Source organism: Cyprinus carpio, chromosome A3 (genome assembly GCF_018340385.1).
Source record: "Cyprinus carpio isolate SPL01 chromosome A3, ASM1834038v1, whole genome shotgun sequence".
NCBI classification, from domain to species: Eukaryota; Metazoa; Chordata; class Actinopteri; order Cypriniformes; family Cyprinidae; genus Cyprinus; species Cyprinus carpio.
The window spans coordinates 14,494,812-14,504,012 of NC_056574.1; the positions used below are offsets into that span (position 1 = coordinate 14,494,812).

Consider the following 9,201-nt stretch of genomic DNA (forward strand, 5'->3'; position numbering starts at 1 on the left):
AAAAAAATGTTTAAAGTGGCTGGATTAAACAAGGAATGTAAATGAAAAGTTTACCATTGTATAATGCGGACGACTTCACGTGTTACTTAACCGTATGCACTAATGCATCGTGCTAGTATTGCATTCCTAAACAGCCATTGAAGCGGCACGGAAACGTGCAACCCAGCGACGCCTCCTTAAATCTCCTAGTGGCGGGCCGCGCATCTCGCGCATTCCACCTTAAAAGCGCTCAATGTGATCAACGCACGCGTACAATATGTTTCCGTTTTTTTCTCTTTCTCTCCAGCGCGCTCGCGCCGCGGCTCGAAAGACTGCGAGCGTCACGTCGAAGGCAACACTGACGCACTTCATCTACTCTATCAAGCTTGAAGCCCATTAGGAATAATGTCTGAGCCGTACCGCGAGTGGATCCTGGGCTCCATAGACTCGCTGAGGTCGAGGAAAGCGCGACCGGACCTGGACAGAATTTGCAGAATGGTTAAAAGACGACACGGCTCGGACTGGGACCGAACCCGGTCAGAACTAGAGAAACTGATAGAGGAGCAAACAGTGCTGAAAGTCAACTATAAAGGCTCGGTTTCCTATCGCAACGCGGCAAAGGTGCTGCGAGGCAGGAGAAAACCCGAGCAGAGCAAGTGTGCGGTGAAACAGCCTTCTCTCGCGGACTGGAGCACCGGCGACAGCGCTCTGGGTCCCGTGGATGAGGAGGATCACATGGAGGATATGGAAGTGAGTGCTTCGGGAAAAACGAGACGCGAAATGTCAAGTATTTGTGTTTTTATTACTAGTTGAAGTGTTCTGGCAAATGCAACGAGGCAAGTGCACACGGACACACAGAGACGCGCCACGCGCGCGCGCGGACTGGCGCAGACGGGGAGCGGCACGAACCGATCATGAGCGTCGGAAAATCGCCAACAATGGGAGCGCTTGATCCGCGAGGTCGAAATCTTTCAGAGCGAGTTTTTGTGTGCACTGGATGAGTCCGGCAACTCAACTTTCGCGATGAAATCCTTTGCAATTAACCCAAACTCGCTTTTCGCACAGCGGGGGAAGTCACCAAAACATCACGGATCAGCCTACTGACGCATTTCGCACAAAGAGCGACACTGGAGACGATTGCATTAGTGATTGTTTACTGGCGAGACTTTTTTCTTTTCTTTTTCTTTTTTTGCGCTTGTGTAACTCGTGACCGAGCCAATACGACAATTTATAGGGATCATCGAAGCTCAAGTCATTAGACGGCTGCTAGATGATCCTTTATGTGCGTGCACGCCAAGTGCGAACGAAGTCGTTAAGTGGGGCTCGTGAACTTGCCGTACTTATTTATCGCCGGTTAACACGTGAACAAAGATTAACGTTAGTTTTCGCGTGTGTGTGTTTTTTTTATGGAGAAAATGTCGGCTTTAGCCACGTTTAACATTGGCTTGCTTTGGGACGCGCTTGTCTCAGACAGGCAGCGCGCCTCGCAGAGAAGCGGGGCGGGTTCATGAATATTAACTAGGCTGCGTGAAGTTCGCTAGTGGCGTGCCTCATTAATATACATTAACTCAACACGCTTCACTCTCAGGGCGCTGACGTTCCTCACGTCACTTAATATTCATGAGCCCGCCTCCACTTCGCCCATAGCGCGCGCTGATGCCGGAGAGCCGCGAGTCCGAGACGAGTTCAGCAAACTCTCTCCGTAATGTCCCTCATACTGTGTGAATAAATGATTTTGATGTGCTCAGTACTGTCAGTAACGTTCCTGACACCATCGTGCCAACCGAAACCAGCGTTCAAAGCGTGCGAAAGAAAACGGGCGAAGAGGAATTTCTGGCTCAACTCCTGTCTGAATAAACAGTGCGCGCGGCCTTCAGATATTGAAGCTCGAGTCGACGAAGATCCAGTTGTGCAGTGCGACGGATTGAGCATAAGCACAAAGTGCGGTAGTCGATGTGTGTTCGATTAAATGTCAAATACTGCTATATTCTATCATTGCTAATCATCATGAAGTCCCTGTTAAAGCTCCTGTGCGTGCTAATAGATGTTTTCTTCTTCCCATCATATGTGTATTCGTCATGCTTTTTAGTGGAGATAATCCAGGGCTGCTGAACATTAGTGCACAGTGTGCACTCATCAGTGAACCAGTAGCAGGGCATGTTGGCAGTGGCACACTACATGGGTTAAGTTGACATAATAGGAGCCTGCCCATTACATAGTTTATTACTTCAGAAAAATGTAAACCATTAAACAATTAGGAAACACAAAACAGTTTGTGAAACAAAAATAGATTAAATAGCAAATTAAAAACTTCAGTGTTTAAAACACAGCAACGTGGCCCCAAGAAAAAGTCCAAAGCAATTTTGGACTTTTGACTTAAAACCTTGTATTTGTAGAAATATGCCGCTCCCAATCAAAGTAACAAGGTTTTAATCTATATTTAGGGAACTGTTCAGTATTATTTTAAGAACAATATATAATTATTTATACACTACCGTTCAAATGTTTGGGGTAAGATTTTTTTTTTATGTTTTGAAAAAAGTCTTTTATGCTCACCAAGGCTGCATTTATTTAATAATAATAATAATAATAATAAAAAAATCCAGTCAGATGATCCTTCAGAAATCATTCAGATATGCTGATTTGACGCTCAAGAAACATTTTTATGATTATTAATGTGCTAATTAATATTTTTGAGGAAACCGTGCAAATTTTTTTTTCAGGATTCTCTGAATATAAGATTCAAAGCAAAAGTATTTATTTGAAATATAAATCTTTTTTAACAATATTTTTGCTGTCACTTTTGATCAATTTAATGCATCCTTGATGAATAAAAGTAGTGTATTTACTTTAATTAGATAATTTACATAAAGTCTCATAAAACTGTAGAAACACGGTTCCAAATGGCATTTTGTTGATTCCTCATGTTGCATTTTTATTTATTTAATTTTTTTAATGCAGTCCTGTCTAAAAATGATGATAATAATAATGCTGCTGCGATCTTTTTAGGACGAGATGTCTACGACAGCAGGAATGGACAGCAGTATGGATGAGGAGGGGGATGAGAGCAGTCTGGATGCCATGTGCGCTCAGAGCACCGCTGACTCGGGCATCAGCATGAGTCCCATCACCAGCAGTAACACCAGTCAGCCTGTTCCCTCACCCACGTCCTCAAAGAACTCTCCTACCCATGATTCCTTGAGGCAGGATGCCGACAGCACTTACATCCTACCTGAGCACACACAGCCAGCAGCCCAGCAGGACACAGGTACTCAAGTCCTCTCGGTTATTTTTTGAAGTAACTTCTCAAGATAAAGAATGCCAAACAAACCAGAATTTAAACTGAGGTAGTAATTAAAATAAATGAGTTAAAGAGGTTTTTTTCAGACTGTACTTGACCAGCGATCATTGAATGGTTTAACTGTGGTCCTGGCAGCCTCAGGTAGACGTGGCGTTCTGCTAGATGATTTTCAGTTGACACAACTGTTTGAGAATCAGAGGGAGTCTGATCAGGTGAATCCATAGACTGTAAAAAAATATGGACGTAGTGTCCGTGACGTCACCCATAGACTCCTCAATAGCGGTTTTGAAGCTCAAAGTGTGCAGTGCGGGCCGTCGCCATCTTGGCAGCGCGTCACCGCGCAACTCTCCCCGGAAAATCGAAAATGGGCAAAAAGGCGGGAGCTGTTTGCTGAAGCCACGCCTACTTAGCGCGACGGCATTGTAAGCAACGGCAATCCACCTGTTACTCAAGTGGCCCACGCCCTTAATTATGCAGAACTGGCTTAATATAATTTAAACGGATGAGTTTAAAAAAATTCACCCCCCTCACAGTTGAAGGGCAAAATTAGCAACCAAAATGTGTAAACATGTTTTTTTTTCTGCTGTAAAGTTGGGCATTTTCACATGGGGAGTCTATGGGACTGACTCCCTTTTGCAGCCAGCCTCAAGCGGCCATTCGATTTGCAGTTTTAGTCACTTCCTTATTGGCTTCACGAGAGAGAGCGGGAGGTTGCCGCTCGGGTGAATCCAAGGGGTCAAGGTTTGGCTTGTTAGTGTAGTATCATTCTCCCCTGTGGTAGATATTGTAACTATGCTGTTTAGCAGTACCTTCAGGATTTCACCCCACCTTTCTGTGATTTTCCAAAATGACTGAATTTTATTATTATTATTATTATTTTATTTTTTCCAGAATTTATCAATTGATCTGTTGTGGTCCTGTCCTAATTTTCTAATATTGTTTATGTGAAATTTCACAGCTTGCATTATTGCATTAATTTGAAATATTAATAAAAACATGCATATCTAGTAAAATAATGTACTTTTGTAAATCTATTGGGGAAATCAAGCATTGTAAGAACTAGAAAATTGACTGCAAAACAGTGGCAGGACAGTTGAACACGTAGTGATTAATTTATTTGGACTCAGAATTATGGATTTGATTTTTTTTTCCATTAGGAGTTTTTTTTTTAATGTAAAATTTTTAGAAATAAGACAGAAATGCAAGCTGCTATAAATAATGCAACAAATAGTTGAATTAGCTTTTTTTAACTCAAGAATGGCATCTGTCTCAAGGGCCATTTAAAAGTGTTTGGATGTTTTTGCAGTACATTAAAATGTAAAATATTGCAAAATATTTTACCAGTGGCCTCCTTATTTATTTTTGTGGAAGAGCTTTGAAGCATAACTTATCGCAGATGTTCCATGATGATTGTGAAACCAAATATTTTTTTTTTCTGGAGCTCTCCTACACTCATATATTTATATAAAATAAGCAAGTAGAGGCACAACAATCTGTCTTTCTTGAATATACATCTTTTTCTCACCGAAGCTGTGAGAAGTCTGAAGAGACAAACATGCAAAAACACAGTCTGACAGTGTAAAGTTATTAAAGCATCCCTCAGTGTGTTGCAATTCCTGTTCTTATTTCATTCATTTTCTGCCAAATTCAGGCATTGCAATGCATGTCAAGGAGTTGGATAGTTTAGTATTTGTTGATAATCACAGACCTCCATCAGAAAAAGCCACGATTTCAGTAAAAACAGTCAGAAGATTTGTATGACATCAGCCTACAGAGATCTGAGTTGGCAGTATCTGTCATTGTGACCCACAGGATCTGTGGCGTTCATGCAGCAGCCAGCGGCCATCTGTCTCTCCACTCTTCAGGCCGAGGAGGGGCCGAGGGTGGAGGAGAGCGTGCTCGGCCCTGATCCGCTGCTGTCAGACTGCACAGCCACGCCGGTAAGCATGTCCACCCTGCGCTTCCAATCACAGCACAACATCTGTCCTGTTCCTCTGGGTCATATTGTGTCTGTCTGTCTTCAGGACAAATCGATGACCTCACACTGAGTCCCACACTCTTTATCAGATCCAGTATACTACCTTTACTATTCAAACTTCACACTTTAAATTTCAACTCAATGTTACAACCTCATTGTTACATTTTTATTCGAAACTGTGCTTTCACAGGTGAATTGTGCACCAAAAGCACAACTGAGGAAGAAACAATGGAGGGAAACAATGTTAACAATGGAGGGATGAATAATGGAAAGTGAGTAAAAGCCAAATTTGTCTTTGTATCTTTGGTAATAAACTCTAAAGAAAATTGAGACTTAAAGTTATAGTGTCATCAAACAGAATAACTGTAATGTTATCCAACACTTCTCCATTGGATTCTGTATTGTTGATGTGATATGAAAAAAGTCTAGTTTGAGTTGCTCTTAAACTTTGAGGGTTTAATCTGTTATTGTTCACTCTCAGTGATGTGGTAAAGAAAGAAATCGGGCAGGACCCTTTGCTTTGGAGCGTGGCTGATGTGGCCAGTTACTTCTCGTCTGTGGGTTTCCCCGAGCAGGCGCTGGCTTTCAGGACACAGGTTAGTACTGTAGTTAACCAAACCTGTCACGAGCATGTTCTTGTCATATTTTAACCCAAAGTCTGTTGAGCCATTTGTGCTTTTTGTATAATAAAAAAAATCTACACATTATTAGGAAGTATACTAGTGAGTGCAGATCCTGCTTTTTTCATTTGAAGTCATTCTGATTTTTATTGATCTACACACCCAAAGTATTGGTGGAGCACAGCGATTTCGAATCTTTTTTTTTTTTTTTTTTCATTTGAACCAAAAGCCTAAAGAAACACTTACAAATAGATTTTGCCTAATGAAAATGAAATCTTAATTTTACAATGCAAAATATGTTATTTTCATATTTTCATGCCAAAATAATGTACAAGACATTTATTTTATTTATGTTGATTTTCGGCTTCCCACGGACCTGGAAACAACAATTGTCAGGAAGTTTTAAATGGTTATTTCCAGGCTAGATAATCTTCATATATTACGGCGCTCACTGACTGAATGCGCTGCTGGGTGATCGCGCTCTCGCTGAATTTCTGACCATTACCACATGCTCCCATCCACTCCCGTGATTTTTGTGTCCGCTCCCGCAGACATTCTAATATTGTATTTAATTTTCGTGCATCAGGGCGCCGGTATGAATATGTGGGGTATTTAAATCCCTTTTGAAATAATCAAAAATCTATATTTGTCAGTGAGCTCAGGATCTGTTGAGGAGCAAATCCTCCAACATCTTGTCAGTCATCTCCCCTTACTGTGACCCGTGATCAGTCAAATCTGACTTCTGCAGCTCGTGTTGGATGCAGGGTTGTTGTTGTGTTTTTTTTTTGTTTGTTTTTTTTTTTCACAGAATTGGGCTGCTTTTAAACTGTTGCAATGGGTTGATTTTCCCCATAAGGTTAAATGTTTGAAATACTGCATAAATTACATTTGGTTGAAATGCTTGCACTGAAACATTTTGCATTCTAGCTGTAATAAAACTCTGCTAAATGTTTTGGGCTACACTAGTAGGAAGCATTTGAGCTGTGTTTATGATAAATGTGCATAATAGTGACTGTAAAATATGTATTTTAGGAATGGAAATTACATTTTTATATGTGGGACATTGTAATTGTGCTACTTTGGGCGTTTTTTGTTTTTTAATGATTTTTTTTACTGGCATGGGCTTGGGATGCACAATTAAAAGGATGTAATAGTTGTGATCATTATTTTACCTTCCATGATCATTCACACTTGATCAGGTGCAGTACTGACACTATCAAATCAAGCGCTCCGTAATCACAGGTGAACTGTCTGATCAGTCAGGTGTTTGTCATGAGAAGTGTTCCACAAAACAGCTATGGTTTGCAGAGAGTTATAAGAGCTGTTGTTACAAATACATCTTTTGAATACTGTGTGAACTCATTGTCCAATAGCTCAGAGAGCTTTATTTTCCCTCCTCAATAAGTTTTGTTTGTTGGTCTAATTCTTGTTTCTTGGGTTGCATTGGTTAGTCACTCAGTTAATTATCTTGTGCTTTGTTCCCACCCTTCTGAATTATGTTGTACTGATAAGGAGTTATCACAAAGTAAGTCTGTTTAGTTGTGCTATCTTACAATCAATCAAGGCCTATAGTAAATGTAAGTTAAAGTGTCGCCAGTGTAACCGGTTAAAACTTGGAGTGGCGATGAGGTCTTAAAATGTATGGAAAGAGTCTTAAAAAAGATCTTAAAAGGTATTAAATTTAACTCCATTATTCTTGTATATACCCTGTAATGGAAATTAATAAAATGAATGAAATTTCTGTAGTGACTATATATTTTTCTAGTTATGCTCAGCTCTAAAATATTCAAATGCAATTCCAATAAGTGATTTTTTTTTTTCATTCTAATTCAGGAGTCACAAAAGAAATGGAAAATCTAAAAGAGAATTCAAGGTGTGGGAACACTGTAATAATAATAATAGTAAAGTATTTCTCCAATAAGAGTCGCCATTGGAAAACACAATGGGAATACATTAATGGGAATTACAAGCACCCCTCAAAAGTAAAACATCTGCACACATTATGATAATGAAAATTTATTCTGGACATATTTTTCACCAAAAACAAGGAAATCCATCCTATTGTGCTTTTAGAGAAGCTTTTGGAAATGGAACTTGTCTGACAAAAAGGGTCACTTTTTTTTTCCTCCAAAAAAGATGATCAGTATGAGTTATATGGTAATTTCAAACACAATAGACATTATTATAATAGACATTACACAAATTATGTGAATAATTTGGCTAAGAAAATCTCAAATGTACACCAAATGAGTTACAGTATGTAGCTATACACTACCATTCAATAGTTTGGGGTGGATTAGATTTTTTTTAAACTAGTCTCTTATGATCTTATGCTTACTCTTTTCTATTTCTAATTCCTGTGATGGAAAAGCTGAATTTTCAGCATCATTACTCTAGTCTTCAGTGTCACATTATCCTTCAGAAATCATTCTAATATGCTGATTTGATGCTCAAGCAATTATTATCAATGATGAAAACAGTTATTCTACTTTATATTTTTGTGGAAACGGTTAAGGATTCTTTGATGAATAGAAAGTTCAAAAGAACTTTATTTATTTGAAATAGAAATCTTTCGTCTTTACTGTCACTTCTGATCAATTGTTTGTGTCCTTACTGAGAACAAGTATTTATACCTATATATCTTTACTTCCAACAGGAAATAGATGGGAAGTCCTTACTGCTGATGCAGCGCAGTGACGTGTTGACTGGTCTGTCGATCAGACTCGGCCCTGCACTTAAAATCTATGAGAATCATGTGAAGGTACTGCAGAGAAGCCACTTTCAGGACGACAGCCGTCTCTTCTCATAGTGCTTGTGTTTTCAGCGAAAACAGACTGAAATTCTCCCGGCTCAGAGCGCTGGCCACAACATGAGGGGACACGTTAACTCTGTAAGACTTGATTTGCACAATCCTCCTCAGTTTATCTTCTCTTCTTCCGTGTGAGGACATGCCGCATGATTCAGCCCTGCAGTCTGTCCTTCTATCCATCCGTCACAGGGCTGAAGGGACCATTCGTCTTAGAAGTGTTGTTATTTTTTTTCCACGGTGGAGCTTTTCATTCACCGGTGTTTTTTCCTTCTGTTTTTGTCAGATATGATTTACAGTGTCGCAATATTATATAAACCTTGTTCTTGTCCAATTAAATGTTCAATGTTCAGCAGTGTTTTACAGCAGTCTTGAAATGGACATGCAAAGTTAGGAAATAAATTCCAGTTTCAGAATCTGAAACTGCATTTGTGGCATCAATCTTTTCTGCTATGCATTTTGAGATATGATGTGAATTACTGATGTAACTCAGTATTTTATATATATATATATATAT

General features: G+C 39.6%; 1 pseudogene; it reads left to right on the top strand.

Moving 5' to 3' along the window:
- The first annotated feature begins 52 nt into the window (after nucleotides 1-52).
- Nucleotides 53-9,107, top strand: LOC109103825 (annotated as a pseudogene).
- The last annotated feature ends 94 nt before the right edge of the window (nucleotides 9,108-9,201 follow it).